Here is a 24880-nt window from a genome sequence, read left to right on the forward strand (position 1 = left end):
CCCAAAAATCAAACACTGGAGTCTGTTAAAACAGAGTGGAATTTCATGGTCATTGTGTATGTCTATATTATAGCTAAATTGTTTCTGGCAACAGGAGATTAAAAAATATATACATAAACTTTCATTATTTACCCTTTTTCTAAGGCAGGTATAATGGAATGGACCATCACCTCCTTTGTGCTGGCAAATATAACTCCTTCAACGTAGCTTAAATTTTTGTTTGAATTTTTTGAGACCTCTTTATCTGATGGCATCTCTTGTCCTTGAAATCAAGAAAATCAGTATTCTTTCCTAAGATTAATAAGGATTGCAGAAAAGTGTGCTTGAAACAAATGTTTTTAAAACAAGGCTAAATAGATGAATCTTTATTGGCCATTGGGAGCCAGAAAGGGTTTACTGAAATGGAGGAATGTTATGTTAAGAGTTGTGATGTAGGGAAATTACTTTTGGGCAGGATGAAGGAGGGAAAGGAGAAAAGAAAGGAGAAGAGAGATTGGAGGCAGGAATAATTAGAAGAGTGGTCAAGACGTGATGAGGGTGTGACCTACAAGACAAGCAACACAGGGAAGGCGAAAGGAGGGAAATGGATGCAACATTCATTGCAGAAAGAAAATAAAACTATCTTAGTTATAGTTTTTGAGGGAATAATGGATTAGAAGGAATCAGTTATTTCCAGAGAGTCTTGAGCTGTGTAATGGGTAATAACTCACAGACAGAGTAGGGGAAATAGGTTTGGGGAATGAAGTTAGAAGTTGGGTTCCACTAAGTCAAATAAGATATGTATCCATTAGAGGTTCTGGGAACTATTCATAGAAGAGCATTAACTTCCCAACAGGAAGCTAGAGTCAATTCTTACCACTCTAACATCTGTGACTAAACCATAAGGTGGCATCCATTTAGTTTGAGGAACAAGTGTATATTGAATCACAATCCCTTAATTGTTTTTTCCTGTTTATTCCTTTCTGAGTTCATTTCACATTGAGTAGATTGCAGAATTTTGCTATTTTTTATGGTATCTCTTGTGATTTTCAGCTTCATCTTTCTAATTATTAGAACATTTTAAAAGTAACTTCATTTTCATATGTCATGTAGTTAATGTTATCAGAAAAAAAGCTATAACTGTAACTCTGATATAATCTCTTGGCATCCTGAACCTCTCCATAGCATACCATGGTAACACGTGTATTCCAAGCTAGACTCGAAGTCCCAAAAGTATAGACATTGTTTCCTTTGTCTCCACTGAGCTTAACACACAGCGTTGGGAGCACAATAGCAAACTTTTTTTTTTTTTTTTGCCATGCCGCAGGCATGTGGGATCCTACTTCCCCGACCAGGGATTGAACACACCGCCCCCCCTTAATTGGAAGGGTGGAGTCTTAACCACTGGACTACCACAGAACTTATTTTCTAATTAATGGGAAAAATATAACTAATATGTAAAGGCATTGTTAAAATATGTGCATGCTAATATTACAGGGTACATATGATAAAAGGGTATTGAAGTAGTTTAACGAAAGGCTATTATTTGGCAAGCCCAGAAGAAGTAGTCAAGATTGGAAAAAGATTCAGTACCTACTTACTAGGGAGAATAAGAGACTTTAGATGTTAATAACAAAATATATTAAAATTAGATTGAGAAATAATTTAAATGAAAAATACAATTTCTAGTCAAGAGTTCACAGTATGATAATTACACAAATATTAGCAAGAACAAATTTATATAGCTTTCACTGTATGCTAAGTACCATGCTAAGGGAGTTATACATATTATTGTAAATACTCTTAGCAACCCAACAAGGCAGGTGTTATTAAACCTGTTTTTCAGTTGAATAAACTGAGGTTGAAAAAGATTGTGTAAATTGTATAAAATTCTGAAGCAGCAAAAAAGTTGGAGAGCTGAGACAAATCTAGGTCCTTCTTTCTTCACAGTCTAGCTCTTTCTACGATGCAGATGTTTATCATTTGCTTCTTTTGCTTTTCCTGTGTGTATTTCAGCATAATTCTTGACATGCAAAATTTACAAAATCATATTTTGACCTTATCTCAATGGAATCCATGACAATTTAGTATTAACCTACTTCACAAAAAGAATTATATTTGACTCAAAACTGAAATGCTCAGACACAGCATGGATGCCTCATAAAGCCAGAAAATGTGCCCAATATATGTAAACAAAATGATGCCAGTATAGTCAATAAGTTGTTTCCATAGATATAACTGATTACCAAAGCTTTTCCGATTTTAAAGCTTATTTAATATTGTATCAGTTATCTAATTTACAATATAAGTAAATTGTTTAACTGTTTATTCAACTGGTTTAGTGTGCCACGTCAACAGTAAGTTATTTATAATACACTTCTAGGAAAAGTTCATTGTGTTTATTCAACTGACTTAGGACGTCACTTTATAAACAAATTTGCTAATCTTTGAAAAAGCTACTTACTTGGGTCCAAATGAAAAAAATATTTATTTTCAACAAGAGCACTGGAGTGATTTTTTAAAAAAATACTTTCATTCCCTATTCAATTCACAGAATTGATGTAAGCCTTGAGAAATTGGCTAGGGGTAAGTCTTGGTCATCAGGCTTATGGTTGGTAATAATTAGCTTAGAGATCTTCTAGCTAGTTGTCTACTGTAAAGCCACAAATTAATAACTTATATAATTTAAATTATTGTTTGTGATATAAATGTTATAACTGTATCCTGGATACAAGTTATTTTCACAAGGCTATTGGATAATATATTCGCTACAGTATTTCCTTCAAATTATCTGTGTTTTAGTGACGTGAAGAGGTAGTGATGATAAATACAGGTATTACTTTATGCTTTGCAATAGTTTGCTTAATCTTTTATCTTTTTTTCCTCTTTTACATACAAAAATTTCATGAGCTTTAATTTCCGATTATCACCAATTTATCATACTCATAGTTTTGTAAGGCACGTTAGAAGGTATTGTGGTTATCTTAATTAATTTTGTTACTGTTGAATTTCAGCTTTAAGTTACATACTGTATTAGTTTACTGTGGAATTATACCAGTTTGGGGACAATAATGTCTTCTGGAAGCTTGTCTCACTTCTTGCCAATGTTCCAAAACCTTACCTTCTGTTCATAAGCTGTCTTTTTAAAAATATCCAATTCTTTTCACCACCAAACACATAGACGTATCCTTAGATACTGCTTTTGAACAATTGAAACCTCAACAAACTCAAGGCCTTGAGTTGAAAACCCCCATTTGTTTTGAGGTTGTGCAGAAACACCCAGCTGCTTGGTAAAACTCTTAGCCAGGCATCTGCTTTGCCCTCCTTTTTATCCTGCTGGCTCTTTGACCCATTTTAGCCTGTTTTCTGCCTCTAGTCCTGTCTCTTGGGTTTTTGAACTCTGTTCATTGATTCCTGTCTTAATTACTTTGGGTTTCAGAATACCACCTTGAAGTCATTTCTGCTATTATACTCACCATTCTGAAAGGGTTCAGTTTTGCCTCTTGCTTTATGGTTTCAGACTTGTATGGACAAAGCCAAGCCAGTTTTATGGCTGTTACTTCAGAATTTCTCAGTGGCCTACTCCAGACTGGTAGAAACTTGTCATTGTCCCCCCTTATTCCTACCAGTGTAGAGTTAGGGCAGTTTCACCCTTAAGTTTAACCTAAGAATAGCTTTTGGGGATTAATAAATCAAGAGGCCTTCATTTTATCTTGACTCTCCTGTTCTCATTACTATGTAGAGATCAATTGTGTGTGATGATAGCATTTCTTTTCCCTCTACTCTACTTTTCCTTCTACTTGACAAAGGACTTATGAGAGTACTAAAAGCAAACTCTTTATACTAGCAATGTAAGAAAATACTTAGATATATATTTTACAAATGAATCAAAATGTCTGAAAATATTCTGTATAGATGACATCCTCTCTTCTTCCCCCTCCTCAATTTTAACAGCAATCTGCATGACTGGGGCTGCATTCTGAACTAACATAATAAATGCATTTTGAACTAATATAACGTGTTTGTCAATGCCATAAACTCGTGGGCTGATATAGGATATACATGAAGAATACATGCCCCATCTAAAGGCATTCAAGCGTAAGTTTTTATTTAAACATTGACATGATAAAAGTCTCAGTGGACCCCCAGCTACTCAATTAGTGAAATTTGAAATATAAAGGTCTATTAATTTAACACTAACCCTTAATTTTTGTAATCATTGATTGAATGTAGAACAAGTTTTAAAAAACAAAAACGAAACAGACACCCAGACAAAACTAGCAATGGGTTTTTAACAACACCAATACAAAACTAATCTATTTAACTATGTTGTGTTTGTAATTTGTTTACATAATTATTTATAGGCTAAACTATTTAAAACCCAGTATACAGTTCATGCATCATGGTATTTTAGTTTTCCTGGAATGTTTAAAAAAAAAATTCACAAAATAAAATCTCAACACTGAAATTTTTTTTTTTTAAGTAGGGGAACTTTTTTTTTTTTTTTTTTTAACTCTTTATTGAATTTGTTACAGTACTGCTTCTGTTTTTATGTTTTGGTTTTTGGCCGCAAGCCATGTGGGATCTTGGGATCTAGCTCCACGACCAGGGAAGGAACCCACACCACCTGCATTGGAAGGCAAAGTCTTAGCCACTGGACCGCCAGGGAAGTCCCAACACTGAAATTTTTAATTGGTTTCTTAGACATTATAGAACCTTCTTGTATATGGATTTTTATGGTGACACTGTTTAAGGATTTTTATTTACTGAAATTGATTTTTAAGCATTTGGAGTCACTGTAGAGTAATTGTTAAGAGGTTATAGGCTTTAAGCTAGGCTGCCTGATACCCTGGTTCTACTTCCCTCTACCCCATATTCCATATCTGTAAAAAGAAGGTAATGATAGTACCTAGTTTGTAGTATTGTTAGATTAAATTAAAAGAGATTATACATGTGAAAAACCAATACCTAGGTTATAGTTAGCATTTTGGTGAACGTTAACTTTTATTACTGGGAACATTTTTAAACTAAAGCTCTACTTGTTAACAAAATTTTAAGAAATCCACTGTGCAAGATAGAAGTAACCTCATATACCCTTCTGACAGTGCATTAATAGATAATCGTTTGCCTACACAATATTATCTTGGAAGGACTCCTGCCACTGTTGCTGAGGCGTGTTGCATTGGCTCAGGATCCTAGTGGTAACCCAGTTGATGATGAAGGAAATTCTGTTATGGATGCATAATTAGACTTCATTATTATCCTGGTGAAGGGGTGCTGTTGAGCCTGTTGGTGTGGAAATGGTTTGTACAAATCAATCAGTAATTAAGAGTATGTTCATCATTGCAATATCTAACTCAGAAGGGAGTTAATATTCTCTCAGGGTATCTTGGAGGTACTGAGAATTTACAGAAAGAAACAATATTGTCCAGTCTAGTTTATGTAATGAATTTAGCTAAAATTTGGGGGGAAATTATAAATGTATGATTAAATGAGATGTTCTAAAACTACTTACATATATCCATCAGGGCCCTGAAGGGGAGGCTGCATATTGTTGAAGAGTTTGACATATGGAATCAGCTAGAATTGGGTTTATCTGCTCTACTATTTACTAGACTTACAAATTAGGACAATAATCAACACTTTCAGAGCCCCAGCTTTTAAGTACTCTTAATCCATTTTACATATCTCTCACATGATTATTAAGGATATTTCATTTATAAATACAAAATGCTTAGCCCAGTGCCTAGTGCATAGTATAATTCATAGTTATTTTTATGAATAGTATTATTAGTTAACACTACTAATGTTATTTAAGGTATTTAAATAGTACTTAGCGTATTTATTATTTTATTCCTATTCCTATTTATTCTAAGCTACGATGAGGTGCTATGACTAGAAATATGAAGGGAAAGTTTATACTTATCCTGGCATGAATGAATTATAAATTGATACATATTTCACCCATTATCACTTTTTAAAAGAATTTTACTGAAATAAAATTTGTATAACATAAAACTTACCCGTTTAAAGTATGCCATTTAATGTTTTTTAATATAGTCAGCTATACAGTCATTGCCACAATGTAATTTTAGGACATTTCATCACATCAGAAAGAAACCCTGTACCTATTAATTGTTATTTCTCATTCTCCCCAGCCCTAGGCAACCACTAATCTACATTCTGTCTATAGATTTGCCTACTGTGAACATTTCATATAAATAGAATCATACAACATATGGTCTTTTGTGACTGGCTTATTTCGCTTAGGGTAGTATTGTCAAGGCTTAGCCATGTATCAGTGCTTTATTCCTTTTTATTGCTGAGTAATATTTCATTGTGTGACTGTCACATTGTTTATCCATTCATCAGCTGATGTATATATAGGTTGTTTCCATTTTTTGACTCTTAATAACGCTGCTATGAACATTTAGACATACATCTTTTGTAGGAGTATGTTTTCAGTTCTCTTGGGTATATATCCTAGGAGTAGAATTGCTGGGTCATATATTAACTCTACACTTAACCTTTGGATAAGTTGCCAGACTGTTTTCTAAAGCAGCTGCACCATTTTGCATTCCTCTTAGCAATGTGCAATTATCAATTTTAATTCACATGAACACCACTTTGAGCACTACTTTTGAAATTCATGATGAATAAGGAACCTGACATTCAGGTAATTTAAGGATATTACCCATGGCTGTCCCAAAGGATAAGGTGAGGACAGATGTCAGGATTCAAACCCAGGTCTAACTGGCTCCAAGGCCTGTCCTTTCTCCACAACCATAACAAGTCCTTAGGGGACACTGAGTGGTTGAGTTTCATTAAGAATCTATTGGTCCTGAATTTTCTGCTTCAAGTATACCTTGTTTTCCATGATTTATGTTCCACATCTTAATAGAGCCTAGGGAAAAATACACTCATGGAAAGGCTTAAGTAGAAAATGGAAATTCACACCTTTTTAATCAATTTTGTATAAGCTGATTTCAAAGTAAAAGCAAGTACATCAGTCATTCCTAGGGCTGCATTATCCACTATTTAAAATCCCTGGTCATCCTATGGTCATTTTATTCTATGGACCTAGTGAAGTTGAAGTTTTCTGGGTCCTGCCTTGCCTGCTACTCACTCTGTCCACATTTGTGTCACAAGTGTTAGTTTGAGCCAAGGTATATGGAGGTAAACCAAGAGGATATCTTTGGCTACTACAGTTCTGAGGGCTAAAAACCTTTATCAGACATGATCTAAGTGCAGAAAAGATGAAATTGTCATATTGATTAAATATAAAAGCCATTCTCCGAAGGCTTTTGTTTTTTTTTTTTTTTAAAGATTTATTTATTTATTGATTGATTGATTGCTATGTTGGGTCTTCGTTTCTGTGCTAGGGCTTTCTCTAGTTGTGGCAAGCGGGGGCCACTCTTCATCGCGGTGCGCGGGCCTCTCACTATTGCGGCCTCTCTTGTTGCGGAGCACAGGCTCCAGACGCGCAGGCTCAGTAGTTGTGGCTCACGGGCCTAGTTGCTCTGCGGCATGTGGGATCTTCCCAGACCAGGGCGCGAACCCATGTTCCCTGCATTAGCAGGCAGATTCTCAACCACTGCGCTACCACCAGGGAAGCCCCGAAGGCTTTTGAAAAACAGGATAACCTGTCATATTGCTTTCTAAATACATTTTAAAGGTATTTTGAACAGATATATTTTGGGGTCCCTTTCTCTGAGAATGCATGCCATCTTTCTCCATATTTGGCCATAAGGTTTTTTGAGGTGTTTCCTAAAATACCTGTTTATATTATATCTATGTTTCTATTATCTTATTATCTTGTGATGATAGGAGATTGGACCAGGGGTTGGCCCAAACTGTGTCAAATCATGTCCCTTTCCCAGGAATTCAAAACTGGATCCCAGGGATTCCAGCTGTAATTTGGGATAAACTTGGGATAAATTTTACCAATTAGGAATTGTGGCATAACCATCTTCTTCCATGTTGTCTCAGTACAGGAAAAAAAGATATAAAGTAAAATATCTGGAAAGAGGGAAGGAGGGAGGGAGGGAGATGGAGATTCTAGTTCTTCTCGAAGCCAACTCTGATGTCTGCCTTTGATGTCCAAGAGACATTTCTGACTTTATTTCCTTCCTATTTTTTCCCCTAAGCTAGACTGAGTTCCTATTACTTGCAATAAAAAAAAAAAAAAAAACAACTAATGATTCAAGCTCCTTAGAGCCACAAAAAGAAGGAAGCGATGCTTTTCTCCCTCTTCCCTCCATTCGCTGATAGGAATAGTATTTATATACATAAGATGTCATAATTCTATATACACTAATGTAACAAAGAGAAATCCTTTAGGAAGGGTGTGTCTTTGATGGTTTATATGTTACGCTAACTAGGGGAACTGGCTACAGAATAAGCCAGGAAATCTGTATTCAACATTAGGCATTTTAAAAAAGCAACTTATCTGGATGTTGTGATTTTTGTCATCTGAATGAATTTTCTTTTGCAACAGCAAAGTCCTAGCTTTTTGAAAGCCCGTTTCTCTTTTACACAGAGAAACATTTCCCATGACCTAACAAAAAACAAAGAATTTCTTGAGAAGCATAATATTAGAGGTTTACTTTTCCAAAGCTACTGTTTTCACTTTGGGCTCAAATGATATTTAACTATGTGAATTATTCGAGATTCATTTACACTTTCTAATAATGCACGCTCTATAGTTTTACATACTTTTTTTCTTATTTTTTGCTAAAAATATCACAAAAGGAAACCTCAAAAACTCAGCAGTTTGATTTTTGAGGGAAGAGGGGTTAAAGCAACTGTAAGTTTTCTGCAGATGTAACTAATTATAGTGATTGAAAGTTTCCTCTACATAAATATATATCTGCTAACTTTGAAATATGGATGACTTACTTTTTGTAATTGAAGTATAACTGACTTACAATATTATATTAGTTTCAGGTGTACAACATAGTGATTCGATATTTTTATACATTACATGATCACAGTAAGTCTAATTACCATCTGTCACCATACAAAGTTATTACAGTATTATTGACTATATTGCTTATGCTGTACATTACATCCCTGTGACTTCTATAACTGGAAGTTTGCACCTCTTAATCCCCTTCACCTATTTTGCTCATCCCTCACCCCCATCCTCTCTGGAAACCACCAGTTTGTTCTCTGTATCTGTTTCTGTTTTTGTTATGTTTGTTCATTTGTTTCTTAGATTCCACGTAAGTCAGACAGAGAAAGACAATTACCATATGATTTCACTTATTTCACTTATTTCACTTACCACAGTACCCTCTAGGTCCAACCATATTGTTGCAAATGGGAAGATTTTATGCTTATTTATGGCTGAGGAATATTCCATTGTATATATGTTTATCACATCTTTTTTATCTATTTATCAGTGGGCATGTAGGTTGCTTCCATACCCTGGCCATTGTAAATAACGCTCCAATGAACATAAGGGTGCCTACATCTTTTTGAATCGGTGTTTTTGTTTTCTTTGGAAAAATACCCAGAATTAGAATTGCTGGATTATGTGGTAGTTCTATTTTTAATTTTTTGAAGAACCTCCCTACTATTTTGCATAGTGGCTGCACCAATTTACATTCCCTCCAACAGTGCATGAAAGTTCCCTTTTTTCCACATCATCATCGTATTTCTTATCTTTTTGATGACAGCCATTTGGACACGTGGGAGGTGATATCATTACGGTTTTGATTTGCATTTTCCTAAAGAATTAGTGATGTTGAACACTTTTTCACATGTCTGTTGCTCATATGTATGTTTCCTTTGGAAAAATGTCTATTCAGGTCCTTAGCCCACTTTTTCATTGGATTGTTTAGGGTTTTTTTGATAGTTGTATGAGTTCTTTATATATTTTGGATATTAACCTCTTATCAGACATATCATTTGCAAATATCTTCCCCCATTCATTTTGTTGATGGTTTCCTTTGCTGTGCAAAAGTTCTTTAGTTTTGTGTAGTCCCATTTGTTTGTTTATGCTTTTGTTGCTCTTGCCTGAGGAAACAGACAACCCCCCCCCCCAGATTAGATCTATAAATAAAAACTCTTAAGACTGTCAAAGAGCTTACTCTCTGTTTTTCTTCTAGGAGTTCTATGGTTTCAGGTCTTATGATTAAGTCTTCAATTCATTTTGAGTTTGTTTTTGTATACGGTATAAGAAAGTGGTCTAGTTTTATTCTTTTGCATGTAGCTGTCCAGTTTTCCCAACACTGTTTATTGAAGAGACTGTCTTTTCCTCACTGTATATTCTTGCCTCCTTTGTCATATATTAATTGACAATATAAGCACAGGTTTATTTCTGAGCTCTCTATTCAGTTCCATTGAGCTACATGTCCATTTTTGTACTGGTCCATATAGTTCAATTACTATAGCTTTGTAATAGTTTGAAATCAGGGAATGTGACACCTCCAGCTTAGTTCTTCTTCCTCAAGAATCCTTTGGCTATTTGGGGTCTTTTGTAGAGACATACAAATTTTAGGATTATTTGTTCTAGTTTTGTGAAAAAATGCTATGGGTATTTTGATCGACATTGCACTGAATCTGTAGATTTCTTTGGTAGTATGGATATCTTAACAATATCCTTCCAATCCATGAGCATGGTTTATCTTTCCATTTATTTGCGTCATCTTAATTTTCTTTCATCAGTGTGCTAGTTTCAGGATATAGGTCCTTCACCTCCTTGGTTAAATTTATTCCTAGGTATTCTTTTTGATGCAATGGTAAATGGAATTTTTTTCTCAATTTCTTTCTGATAGTTTATTATTAGTGTATAGAAATGCAGCAGATTTTTGTATATTGATTTGTACCCTGCAACTTTACTGATTTAATTTATTAGTTCTAATGGTTTTTTTTGTGGAGTCTTTAGATTTTCTATATATAATATCATGTCATCCGCAAATAGCGAAAGGTTTATTTCTTCCTTTCCAATGTGGATGCCTTTTATCTGTTTTTCTTGTCTGATTGCTATGGCTAAGACTTCTAATATTATGTTGAATAAAAGTGAGAGTGGGCATTTGTTCCTGATCTTAAAGAAGAACCTTTCAGCTTTTCACTGTTGAGTATAATGTTACCTATGGGCTTGTCATATATGGTCTTCATTATGTTGAGGTATGTTCCCTCCATACCCACTAAAGAGAGGTTTTATCACAAATGGATGTTGAATTTTGTCAAATGCTTTTTTGGCATCTATTAATGATCATATGATTTTTATTTATTTTGTTAACATGGTTACTACACTGACTAATTTGTGGATGTTGATTCATCCTTGCATTCCTGGAATTAATTCCATTTAATCATGGTATATGATCCTTTTAATGTCTTGTTTAATTTGGTTTGCTAATATTTTGAGGATTTTTACATTTATGTTCATCAGAAATTGACCTGTAATTTTCTTTTTTGTAGTATCTTTATCTGATTTTGGTATCAAGGTAATGCTGGCCTCATTGAATGAGTTTGGAATTGTTTCTTCCTCTTCACTTTTTTTTGGGAATAGTTTGAGAATAGGTATTAACTTTTAAATGTTTCACAGAATCCCCCTGTGAAGCCACTGATCCTGGACTTCTGTTTGTTGGGAGTTTTTTGATTACTGATTGCATATCATTACTAGTAAATGATCTGTTCAGATTTTCTATTTCTCCCTGATTCAGTCTCGGAAGAAGGTGTTTCTAGGGAATTTGTCCATTTCTTCTAGGTTATCCAATTTGTTGGCATATAATTGTTTGTAGTAATCTCTTATGATTGTATTTCTGTGGTGTCTGTCGTACCTTCTTCCTTTTGAGTCTAACCAAAGGCTTATCAATATTATCTTTGCAGAAAAGCAGCTCTTAGTTTCATGAATCTCTTCTATTTTTTTGTCTCTATTTCATCTATTTCTTGTTGGATCTTTATTTCCTTTTTCTACTAACTTCGGGCTTTTCTCTCTAGTTCCTTTAGGTGTCATGTTACATTATTTGAGGGTTTTCTTATGTTTTTGAGGTAAGCCTGTAATGCTATGTACCTCCCTCTTAGAACTGCTTTTGCTGTGTCCTGTAGATTTTGGAAAGTTGTTTTCATTTTTATTTGTTTCATGGCTTCTTGTTTTCCTTTTAGATTTCTTTGACCCATTGTTTAGTAATATGTTGTTTAGTCTCCATGTGTTTGTGTTTTCTCCAGTTTTCTTCCTGTAATTTATTTCTAGTTAAATACCTTTGTGGTCAGACAAGATGCTTGATATGACTTCAGTCTTCTTGAATTTGTTGACTGACTTTGTGGCCTAGCACATGGTCTATCCTGGAAAATGTTCCATGTGCACTTGAAAAGAATGTGTATTCTGCAGTTTGGGGATGAAATGTTTTGTATAAAGTCTAGCTGGTCAGATGTGTCATTGAAGGCCAGTGTTTCCTTATTGATTTTCTGTCTGGATGATATGTACATTGATATGAGTGGGGTATTGAAGTCCTTTCCCATTATTGTTTTACTCTGAATTTTTTCCTTTATAATTTTAATATTTCCTTTCTATATTAGGTGCTCATATGTTGGGTTCATAAATATTCACAAATGTTACATCATCTTTTTTGGATTGACCCCTTTGTCATTATGTAATATCCTTCTTTATCTTTTGTTACAGTCTTTGTTTCAAAGTCTATTTTGTCTGAGTGTTGCTACCCCAACTTTCTTTTTGTTTCCATTTTCATGGAATATTTTTCCATTGCTTCACTTTGTCTGTGTGTGTTTTTATATCTGAAGTGGGTCTCTTCTAGGCAGCGTATAGATGGGTCTTTGAGTTTTTCTTTTTTTTAATTCATTCAGCCAGTCTTTTTTTTTGATTGGAGTATTTAGTCCATTGATATTAAAATGATTTGTGATAAGTAGGTACTTATTGAAATTTTTAAAATTGTTTTGGGGTCACTTTTTGTCATTCTTCTCCCTTCCCTTTCTTCTTCCCTTGGTCTTCCTCCTTTGTGGTTTGATTTTTTTTTTTTTTGGTGGTTACCACGAGATAGATATATCTATTGATAGATATAGTAGTTTATTTTAAGCTAATAGTTACTTAAGTTTGAATGCATTATAAAAGCACTACCTTTTTACTCTCCCCAGAATGTTTTGTTTTTGATGTTGTATTTTACATCTTTTTATTTTGTGTATTCCTTAACTACTTATTATGTTATAGTTGATTTTACTACTTTTGTCTTAACTTTTATACTAGCTTTTTAAGTGGCTGGTCCACTGACTTTACTGTATAGTTGCCTTCACCAGTGAGAATTTTTTCTTTCATATATTTTCTTAATTCTAGTTATAGCCTTTTCTTTCTTTCTTTTTTTTTTGCTTAAAGAAGACCCTTTAACATTTCTTATAATGCTGATTTAGTGGTGATGAACTCCTTTAGTTTTTTCTTGCCTAGGGAAGTCTTTATCTCTCCTTCAATCCTGAATGATACCCTTGCCAAGTAGAGTATTCTAGGTTGTAAGGTTTTGTTTTTGTTTTTTGTTTTTTTTTAATGTATTCATCACTTTAAATATGTTCTGATACCCTTCTGGCCTGCAAAGTTTCTGCTGAAATATCAGTTGATAGTCTTATGGGGTTTCCCTATGTGGTTGTTTCTCTTTTGCTGTCTTTAAAATTATCTTTAACTTTTGCCATTTAAATTATACTATGTCTTGGTGTGTATCTCTTTGGGTTCACTTTTTTTTTTTTTAATAAATTTATTTTCAGCTGCATTGGGTCTTCTTTGCTGTGCATGGACTTTCTCTAGTTACAGTGAGTGGGGTTAGTCTTCGTTGCGGTGCGCGGACTTCTCATTGCAGTGGCTTCTCTTGTAGTGGAGTACAGGCTCTAGGTGTGCAGGCTTCAGTAGTTGTGGCTCGTGGGCTCTAGAGCACAGGCTCAGTAGTTGTGGCACATGGGCTTAGTCGCTCCGAGGCATGTGGGATCTTCCTGGACCAGGGCTCAAACCTGTGTCCCCTGCATTGGCAGGTGGATTCTTAACCACTGCGCCACCAGGGAAACCCTTTGGGTTCACTTTTGTTTGGAAGTTTCTGCTTCCTGACCTGGATCTGCTTCTGTCTCCAGGTTAGTTTTCAGCCATTATTTCTTCAAATAAGTTTGTTGCCCCTTTCTCTTTCTCCTTCTGGGACCCCTATAATGGGAATATTGGTACACTTGATGTTGTCCCAGAAGTCCCTTAAACTATCCTCATTTTTTAAAGTTCTGTTTTTTCCTTACTGACTGGGTGATCTCCTCTACTCTGTCTTCTAGATCACTGATCTGTTCTTCTGCATCATCTAATCTACTGTTGATTTCTCTAGTGTGTTTTTTCATTTTAGTTATTGTATTCTTCCGATCTGATTAGTTCTTCTTTATAGTTTCTCTTTGTTGACGTTTTCATTGTATTCCTCCTTTTTCCTCGTGAGTTCAATTAGCATCTTTGTAACTATTACTGTATTACTTTGAACTCTTTTAGCAGGTTATTTACTTATCTCCATTTCATTAGGGTTTATTTGTTCCCCTGAGGTTTTTATCTTGTTCTTTTATTTGGAACATATTCTTATATTTCCTCATTTTGTTTGAGTTTTCGTGTTTGTTTCTATTAATTAAGCAAAACAGCTACCTCTCCTGGTCTTGAAGGTGTGGCCTTGTGTAGGAGTGTCCCCTGTGTTAGACTATGTGCTGGCTGGCTGGAGCTGAAGCAGATGGAAGGCAGGGGGTCCCAGGGTGTACCACACCAGGGCCATCCTGGTGGAATGGCTGGAGCTGGAGTGGGCCTAGCATGCCAAAGCTGCTGTGGGAAGACAGCTGTTGTTGATGGGGACAAGGGACCTGGGGTGCTTTTGTTGCCAGAAACAATTTAGCTATAATATATAGACATACGCAATGACCATGAAATTCCACTCTGTTTTAACAGACTCCACTGTTTGATTTTGGGAGAAGGATATAACTGATAAACCATATTTTGTTCTTAGCATTACCCCTAATAGTGGTCCTAGAGCAGCTGACCTCACACCCTCCAAACACTTTTGTTCCTCCCATTTCAGTCCTTGACTCTCTCTTTATATACTCTTTTTCTAGATGAGTTCATTCATTTGCATGAGTTTAAATATAACCCATATACTGTTATTTCCCAATTCTTTTCTTTATGCTCAAACTCTTCTGAGCTAGAAATGCATATATTCAACTACCTACCAGACATCTCTGTATGGAAGTCTAAAAAAATTTAACAAAATTAACATATCCAAAACTGAACTTTTGATTCCCACCTCCACCACCAAAAAGTTGTTTCTCTCACCACTTTGATATCCTCTTCAGCATTTTTTTTTTTTTTTTTTTAAACAAGCCAGGGTCTTTCATGCCTTAATGATCTTTCACATGTCTACAGTGCAGTGACAGCTATTCTCTGGTTCTTTCTTAAAATTCAAGGTTAGTTTTAATGTCACCTCCTCAAAGAGATCTTTCCTGATTACTCAGTATAATGACATAGCTTTATCTCTGAATGTCTCTATCTTGGTACTCTGTTTCACAGAATTTGTTACAAGTTTTAAATATTTCATCAGTTGCTTTTTTTAAAATAGATCTTTATTGGAGTATAATTGCTTCACAATACTGTGTTAATTTCTGTTGTACAACAAAGTGAATCGGTCATATGCATACACGTGTCCACATACCCCCTGCCTCTTGGCAGGCCAGTCAGAGTGCCTAGACTGTGTCCCTACCTGTACTATTAAGGTGGAGGGGGAGCACCAAAAAAATGGGGCTCTCTGGTGCCTCCAGCTCTGGAGAGAGTTCCAGAAGTTCCCTGCCCATTTGGCAGATGTATGGGGTTAGTAAATGGATTTCCTTCATGTATAGTCTAGGTGTCCTTTAAGCTGCTGGGGTTTTTGTTTTGTTTTGTTTTGTTTGGTTTTTGGTAGTTTTTGTTTGTTTGCCTATTTTGTGAGCCCCAGAGCAGGTAAGTCTGCACACAAACCACTCAGAAATATCCCTCCCTAATGCAGCTTGCTGTGTCAGGGGTGGGTTTTTGTGGAAACCATGTCTCCATCTCTATGTGGTTCCTCTATCATTTGTTGTGCAGAAACTGTTCCATCATCCCTCAGTTCTTTTTTCAGGAGGAAGTGCTCTATCTGTAGGTTTAGAGTCAGCATGTCTTTGGGAGGAGGTGAGTTCAGGGTCTTCCTATACTGCTATCTTGGACCAGAACTTTTGCCTTTTATTTTTGAAACACAGAACATATAGACTGTCAGTATAATACTAAGTAAAATTCAGACTGAGAAATTTAATTGGGAAAAATCAAGTTAGAATGCTTATTATTTATTAAAAGCACATTTTGAGGAATTAAAAGAAGATGTAGGAATAAACACGTATTTAATTTCACTTTCACAAAGTTCCAGTCAGGCATTGGTTTAGAAAATATGTATTTGGTATGAATTTTCTCCATAATACTCAAGTGTATAAACTAATAAAACTAAAAAAAAAAACTGTTTTAAATTGAACTGAATCTGACTCCAAGTTCCAAGTCATCAGGGTTGTGCACTGCCTAATATCAAATACTATATGGGGAGAAACTTCTACAGAGTTTGTAAGTCCCCAAATTAAGAGTCTGATTTTCAGTACACTGGGAGCAGGGGTGAATTACCATCCTTCTGTGCAAATGGTGAACAAGGACTTTTCACCAAGATTTCTAAAGCCCAGTGGATAGTGTCCAGATTCCTTAGGCACATCTTGGAAGCAATTTACATCTAGAGAGTTGTGGGTAAATGGGAACCATTTGTTGTCACTTACAGAAAATTTCAAGCCCCCATTATCATTCTAGACTGGAAAATACTCACAAGCTTTCTCCTTGGTTGGGTCACTTTTATTCGGAGAACTGCCAGAAGTAGTGTCTCTTTCTCAATGTGTCTCCAACTTCCAAATAATCCTGGTGGTGGCTTGTATCAGTCAGGCTCATTCAGTTGTAAGACACAAGAACCCAAACTCATTGAAGCACATAAAGGGAGTTTATTGCCTTAAAAAATGGGAGCTCCCTAGGAACCACTGCTGCCCTTACACCCTTGTTTTCTCCCTCTGTTTTCATTTCCATCAGCCTATAAATATTTGTTATCCTGTATCTTAAAGATACCTCCTTGACTTGAAGTCTTGTTTTCTCCATTTCCTTAACATACAGCCTCCAATTAGTGGAGTGACCTCAACCCTACACTGAGATTGCTCCTGTCAGGTTTCCTGTGCTTCTAAATCTATCATACTTCTCTTTCTTGGTGTTTAGCAGCATTGGTTAAAATGGGACCATTGTCTCCTTTTGGGGCACATTTTTCTCTTGGATTTTATAATAATATCCTAAATTGACTTTCTCACTGGCCACTGCATTTAAGTTTATTTTAATTGTTCTTTTATTTCATCTTTATAATATTGTAATACTGCAGGCTTAATTCTTGGACTTCATTTTCCTATGTTATTTCATTCATACTCCTGTTCATAAATATACATAAATATATATTTAGATCCTGAATATATGTATACTTAACACTGACTTACACTGCAACTCCAGGCTTGCTAATCATATTTGATTCCCTATTTGATATCTCTACATGGTTGTTTAATAGGCACTTCAAACTTAACCAGAACAAAATTTTATTTCCTTTTGCATTATCACAAATGACTAAGTTGTCAATATGATTCAAAGAAAATATAAATCTTAATCATCAATAAAGGTTGGTTTTGAGTAAGAATGTATAGAAGAATGAAGGAGTACTAGATGCTGCACTGATATCTGGGGTGCCTCACAACGTCATAGGCATCTTCCTAAATATTCTTTTCCAAGTTGGATATATTTTGATATTTTGGTTTTGCAGAGACTGAGCACTGCTCCATAATTTACAAGCCATTTAGGGGAGCCACTGAGTTATGGAGACTCAGTATCTATACTTGCCGGTATGACTAACTTTCATTCCTCGTTGTAGCTGTGCTCCGTAAATCCAGAAATTTCAGGTTTATAGATTTTTTAAAAATAACAACTGAGACCTTTGATTCTTAACTAGGGTTCCACAGAACCTTGGGATTACACAAGACAGTGAGATTTAAAAAATCATTTGAGTTGAACACGTCATGGGATATCAACACGCATGGTGATGAACATGAGCAAGTTTATTAGTGGTCTTTCTGCACCGTATGACAGTGCACAGTAGCACATTCTCATTTAATCTAGTCTCATTCTTTTGACACGAGATTGGGGAGGCCATTCATGATCGGTGAGCACTGAATTGCATGGAGGTGATGAGCTGATATCAGCCTATCACTCACAAATTACTTCACAGAGTCTACCCTTATGTACTGCAGACAGACTAAAAGAAGTAAACAAACTTTTGGCTGTAATAGAAAATTGGAAGGACATTCTAAAGAAGGAATTTTTTGCTTCATGACTTATTACCTGCCCCCCCCCCCCACTTTCTGTTAGAAATATTGTGTTTAAAAAAAAGATCAGCTGAGTAAATGTAAAGATCTAATTGTCTTTTTTCAATTATTCATGAATTGGGCAGTATCCCATCTAGTAAATAGGTTTCTGAGGAGCTGTACAAAATGGAAGGCTTTTATTGAAACAAGGCAGGACAAGATGATTATTAGCAAAAGACAGGATTGTCGCAGGCAAGGTTACCTCGCTAGTGCTGACCCCCACTCTGGGGAGAGGTTGAAACTGCAATTAAGTCTTGTTTTGCTGTGCTAGGGGCAAGTGGTTCCTCTTGGGTCTAGTTTCTTTTTTCTTCTTTTTAAAAAATCCCTCCTTTTGATCAAAATTTCAGCCTGAGAGATATGATACATTTAAGGCATTAACACCATTCTTAGCTATTACTCAGTACTTTCCTCAGCTTTCTTGATCTTTGTTGTTGCATCCACGGAGCATGACGTTTTTCCTTAAGCCCTGTGACATTCACAGGTGAACGTTTCAGGTTCATAATCCTTAAGTCTGTCATTCTCTTTGCTTCTTTTCTGATATCCCAGTCTTAGGGAGATCATTTGTTTGGTGGTTAGCAGCTGAGGACATGCGTTTTTATAGCTTTTTAGCGAATACAATGCACCAGGGAGATTATAAGGAGAATAATTCCCAATGTTTAGAGTGCACTTTGGAGTCATGGTCACCAAGACCCATCAAAGCCCACACTGAAGGAGTCACCATTTTAAGCCAAGTGGCTTGCTCAGTGATTTTACATAACTGAATTTCAATTTTCCTAGAAGTGTTGATTCAGGTACACAGTGGGGGGTTGGCCACAGTGCAGACACCTACTTGCCCAACTGAAAAATAATCAAGGGCTATCCTATTATCAAGTACAACCTTGGCCAGAGAGTCTAAGGATCTTTGCTGGGCAACTAATGTATTAGCAATGGAATTTGCAAATATCTAAGGGTTATGGAAAGGTTTCTGATCATATTCTCATTTGTATTGACATTTACTTCTAACTAGGAAATGGATCATTTCACAGGGATTGCTGCATTTACCCATTCAGGTCAAGGGTCAGTTATATTTTTAGTGCATGTGCAAAGAGAATCTCCTGTCCTGAAACAGTCATTCTAAATGCCTTGCAAAGATGGGTACTGCTGGTGAGATCGCTTGGGGGGTGGGGAGTCTGGTCCAGATGGTTAGATAGGAATCTTTGATAAATCCAGCAGTCTAAAAGTTTACCCCCATAGCAATGGCCTAGAAGATACAGATGAGGGTGTTATCTTTCCAGGCCAATGCCAGAGTAAAGGAAAGTAAAAGGAGGAGAAAGGGTTTCATGTTTAAGGTATGAAGTCTGAATTCATTGTCTAGGGTGGAAGCAGTCTACCTTGATGTCAGCTACTTCCACTTTAATTTGATTCAGAAGTCTCCAGCATTTGTATAGGACCAGGTGTCAGCTGGGCTCTTCTTCAGTTGTGAGATGTATATCCAAGGTTCCAGTCCCTCAAATTTGATTGCCATTTGGGTAGTGAGAAGAATGTGGTATGGTCTCTACCAAGGAGATTTAAGGGCAGTCTGTGTTCTTAGTGATTCCAAATCAGAAGGGTGAGAGAAAATTGGAAGTGTTAGTGAGTTGTAGCCAGGTATTTGAGTAAACTGGAAGAATTCAGGATCCTTTTTTTCCATTAATTCTCTTGACCTTCCCAGATTGAGGGTGATAGGAACAGTGATAATTCCAGGAAGTTTGCAAGGTTTTCATTAAGGCTCATAGGATGTGCTCAGTGAAGTGGGTGGCTAGATCACTGGTTATTGTGAAAGGTATACCTCAAATGGGAAACACATTTTCTAACAGTTTCTTTGCCACTGTGAGGGAATCAGCCTTGCGATAGGGGAAGACTTCAACCCATCCAGAAGACATATATACAGTAACAAGAGCATATTGGTAACTCATACTAAGTGGCAGTTGAATGAAGTGTTTAAAGGGTCCAGAGGGGGGAGGTCTGAGGCCTCTGGGGACAAAAATACATTTTCTTAGATGCACTATGGTGTGTAAAGGTATGTGAAGACTGAAAATGAGGTTTCTCAGGGAGCTGGGAAAGACCAAGTGGCTGTGTTGGGGTTCCTATAATTTATATATAATTTAGAATATATATAATTTAGTCATCGTTTATCCATCTTAACTTCTGATTCAGGAACAGACTGTTGCCATGTTACATGGACATCAGGATGACAAAAATATGGCAATGAGGGGTTATTTTTAGCAGAAGCAGAATGGAACTAATCCAAATGTGCCACAGTCTTTGTAGATTCTGTTGCTGCTGCCTTTGCATGAAAGTCATTTAGGGCTGATATTCAGGTTCATTCGTTTTGATGTGAACCTTAGTTTTGACGACAGCAGTTTCAGGTGACATAGTTTTGAGGAAAACTTAGCTTCTTAAATGTCAAGCCTACCAGTTTAAGTCATCAAAAACCTAATAAACATGCACAATTATTTTGGCAAAACACAGAATTCTTGTTTTCTAAGCATACTACTTTAAAAAGCAAAGAAAATCTTTCATAATCTCTTACCAAGAGCAGACCAATAGTCCAATAAAGCATCGTTCTTTTAGCAGATGAAAGAAAATTGTTTGTTTTATGTAAGTACACTATTGATATTAAAGCTCATTCTTAAAACTCCCACAATAACAATTCAATTTTAGCCAACTTGATTATACAAGATTTCTTTTTTTCTTCCCAGCTTTCTTGGTCCATAGTTTATCCCTTATTTTCTTCTTTCCTATTCTACAATAATCAAAAGTTTTAGTTCAGATAAAATTACTCTCATGTCCTTTAACAAGAACTCATCTCCATACCTCATACCTTTTCTTAGCCAAAAAACACATCCTACTTTTCTTGTATACAGAGTTGTTTACCTTATTTCTAGCAGCTTTAATACATATATTAATTAGAATTCCTAAACCTTAGAAACATTAATGTCTAGTGAAAACTAAGAAATAACTACTGTGAACTATATGTCATACTAGCTTTTTTTTTTTAGACTGGCAAATTTATTTCTAGAAACATGCTTTTTCACAGTACAATTATTCAATATTACATAAAACATGTCTAGTAATAGACAATTTATTTTTATTTTCTTTGCAATAAATAGCCAAAAGTAGTTAAATCTATGATCAGTAATTAATATTTCACCATAGTTTATTTGGAAATGATCTAGATATTTCTATCGTATAATTTAACTTAGTAACTAGAATGAACTAGTTACTTTGGTAACTAAATTTTGTTACAAAAAGACTTTGGAAGCAGTTTTTGAGTATACATACCATTAAATATAATTGTTGCCAAAAAGTTTATCTCTAAACTCTTATCTCACATCTAAATCATTGGCTCCCAACAATTATATTTAGATTATCCTCAAACTTCATGAGACAGTAGACAAAATTAGCCATCATTCTAAGCTGTTATTTGATGACAAATTTCACAACAGAGGTAATCATAAATTTGACTCGTAAACCAAGGCACAATAAAGGTTTATCTGCATTATATTTAATGTCGATAACTTTAAACACATGACTATTTTAACTAAACCAATAAACTTACATTACTGAAGATTATCCCAGATCACATGAACTTGAAAAGCATTTGGGTTAATTTCTGTTATATTTCTGAGAACTTTAGAATGATCAATCCTTACAAAAGCTTGCCTTCAAAACAACTAAACATAGTTTTTTTTTTTTACAAATAATTTTGGCAATACCATCTGGAAATAGAAAAACATACATCTACAACATACATGTATTTATATGGACACATACAAACATATAGACACAGAGACATTATAAGTACTAATATTTGTGGAGATTTGTAAGATTTCTCACTAGCCTAATTTCTAAATACCTCTTTTTCTTCTGTTGAGAACCTTCTCCCCAAAGTTTGCATTTCAAAGAATTGCTATTAGGTTCTAGAGAAGATGGGGTTGGGAAATCTACATCACAAAGGCACAGGTTAAGTGCAGGACAATTCTGTTTTCTGTCTTGATCTTTTCAAGCACTAAGGGAAATAGGTGAAGTTTGATGTACTGGCAAAAAAGGGGAGAAGTGCAGGTTAACTTGGAACTTTTACATGGATCTGCAGATTTGCAAGACAGTTTCCAATTCCTCAAGTAATCAGGTTTAGCTTTTGTTTTAGATACATTTTATCTTTTTAACTTTTTGTTAGCCTTCTAAAATCTTTCAGTGATGCGTTTTGGAGGCTTCTGTGTACTAATTAAAATAGGTATTCCTTTCTATTTGTTTGTATTCTGTTTGATTTGGGACCTCTTGCTTTTAAGTGCACTTCTTAATTCTTATCTATTTGGAATGGTCCCCATGATGGCCATTGTAATTTCCCCTGAGGGCTCACAGCAGTTTGGTAGGTCCCTAGCTGCAAATGGAGTTCAACCCATCTAGCCACATCTAGCCGCAAATGGGGTGCCACTTACATTTCTATTCGTCCATATTTTAGAGCCTCCAACCTGACAGCTACCAAGCTAGTCTCTCAGGACACAAAGCAAGCTTACTAAGATAATGCCATTTTTGTAAGTATCTACAGCTTCTGTGATCAGAGTTCTCAGGCATAAAATAAACAGATGTGTAGGAAGGTGGCACCTTTATACACTTTGGATATAAAGGGTTCCGTTTAAACAAAATCTTTTTCACCTAAGGCCTCTCACTGGACGCAGTTCAGCCTAAATCAGACCCGGTCTGGTTTTTAAATTGGACCTAATCCAATCCCAGATCCAGTCCCATTCTTAAGTCAGACCCAATCCCACTCCAGCTTGTAGCCATCAACAATTCCCAGCATGGAATCTGGGGAAGGTTCCAAACAAATGGGAAACTACAGGGGAAACGGCAGACTAAACTACTAGCAGTTCCCAGTGTGAAATCTGGGGACAGAACCAAGAGCTGGGGTTTCCCACTCAAAAACCTGGAAATTGCATTTTGACAGGCTAGTTTGCTATCCTGGGGTTAAGTAGTTCCTCCTTGGTCCTGTAGTTTCTTTCTTTCTTTCTTCTTCTTCTTTCTTTCTTTTTTTTTTTTTTAAATTGCAAAACCTGGATTATGCAAGTTAGAAAATTATTTGTTATAAAGTTTTATTTTGTATTTGGTTTTCTCATTTACTTATTATGCCTGTCTTATATTATTGGCTTTTTATTTTACACATACGTCTGGTGACCCAATGTGGTGGTTTTAAAGATGAGATATGAAATGAGAGAAGAAGATTCTAGTTTTAGGTGTACATACAATCTTATGAATCACATTCACTGCACTAGTGCAACAAGGGGTACAACACAAGTCCTTTATGACGAAAACTACTTATCAATAGGGTGTTTATTGTCTGGTCATCCAAACTGTCTATTCCATTGCGCTTTGTATAAAGTGCAAATCTATCAATGGCTTCTGCAAAACTGAGGAGACACTATTACAAATCCCAGTCATTCAACAAGTAAAGGTGCTGATTATTTTAAATGGTTATTGGAATCTCAAAACAGAGTAAAGCTTTTATTTAAGAAAAGTCTCAGTGAAAAGGCTCAGGAAGCATGGTGTTTAGTAGCAGAAATGGAACTTATTTCTCAGAAAAGGAAAAGTTATGCTGTTGGTGATAATCTGCTTAACGGTAGTTGTAAAATTATAAGTGAAATGCTAGGGAAAGATGCGGTATAAGAAATTGAGAAGATTCCACTCTTAGCTAGTATGTTATGTCAAGTCACAAAAGGCTAAGGAGATTTCATGTAATAAACTGATAAAAGATGGGTTTTATAGTCAGTTTGAGTCAGCAGGTTTTACCAATAATTATCATGTTGTAGCATTTGTAAGATTTATAATGATAGTGAAATTCAAGAATTTTCTGCTGAAGAAAGTTGCCTGATATTAGCAAACTAAGATTTACTTAATTTTGTCTTATCTGGAAACAAAAGGCCTGTTTTGAAGAATCCATAGTTGCATCAGTACTAATGGTGGCCCATCAGTACTGGCTCCTTGGAAGATTTGCCTCTATAGTAAAGAAAATTCAACACAATCATAACACCCTGTTTTCTTCAAAGAGTGCTCATTTGTAAACTCTTAGAGATAAGAGTTCTAGATGATAGTACAAAATTGTTAACTTTATTAAGTGGTTAGCTTTAATAATTTTCTTATCACTCAAGAGTGAGTTAAAAACTGGAGACCTGCACTAAGTACACACAAATGTCCTGGTGCTACAGGAATTCATTATCTTAGTAGAGGCAGATCTCTGATGGTAAATTGTAGGAACACTTTCAAAAAAAGGCCAGATTTTGCAGAGTTCTTTGACGATGAAAGATGGCTCTAGAAACCAACCGACTTAGCAAACACTTTTCATCATATGAGCCAGTTGCCAAGTCTCTTCAAGGCCCCGGGGAAATGTTTTGACCTCAAGTGGCAAGGTTCTTCCACTTTAAAGAAAACTGACAATAGCCATAGG

General features: G+C 35.6%; 1 protein-coding gene and 1 long non-coding RNA gene across 2 annotated transcripts in view; both read left to right on the forward strand.

Moving 5' to 3' along the window:
- The window catches only part of CHODL (chondrolectin), a 191461-nt gene that overhangs the window by 80829 nt on the left and 85752 nt on the right, over nucleotides 1-24880 (forward strand). The window lies entirely within an intron of this gene.
- Nucleotides 12082-21623, forward strand: LOC309660242. The gene is made up of 2 exons (XR_014263300.1): nucleotides 12082-13821; nucleotides 13858-21623. It is a non-coding gene; the product is annotated as an uncharacterized lncRNA (long non-coding RNA).

Source organism: Balaenoptera physalus, assembly GCF_965194825.1.
Source record: "Balaenoptera physalus genome assembly, chromosome: 4".
Taxonomy (NCBI): Eukaryota; Metazoa; Chordata; class Mammalia; order Artiodactyla; family Balaenopteridae; genus Balaenoptera; species Balaenoptera physalus.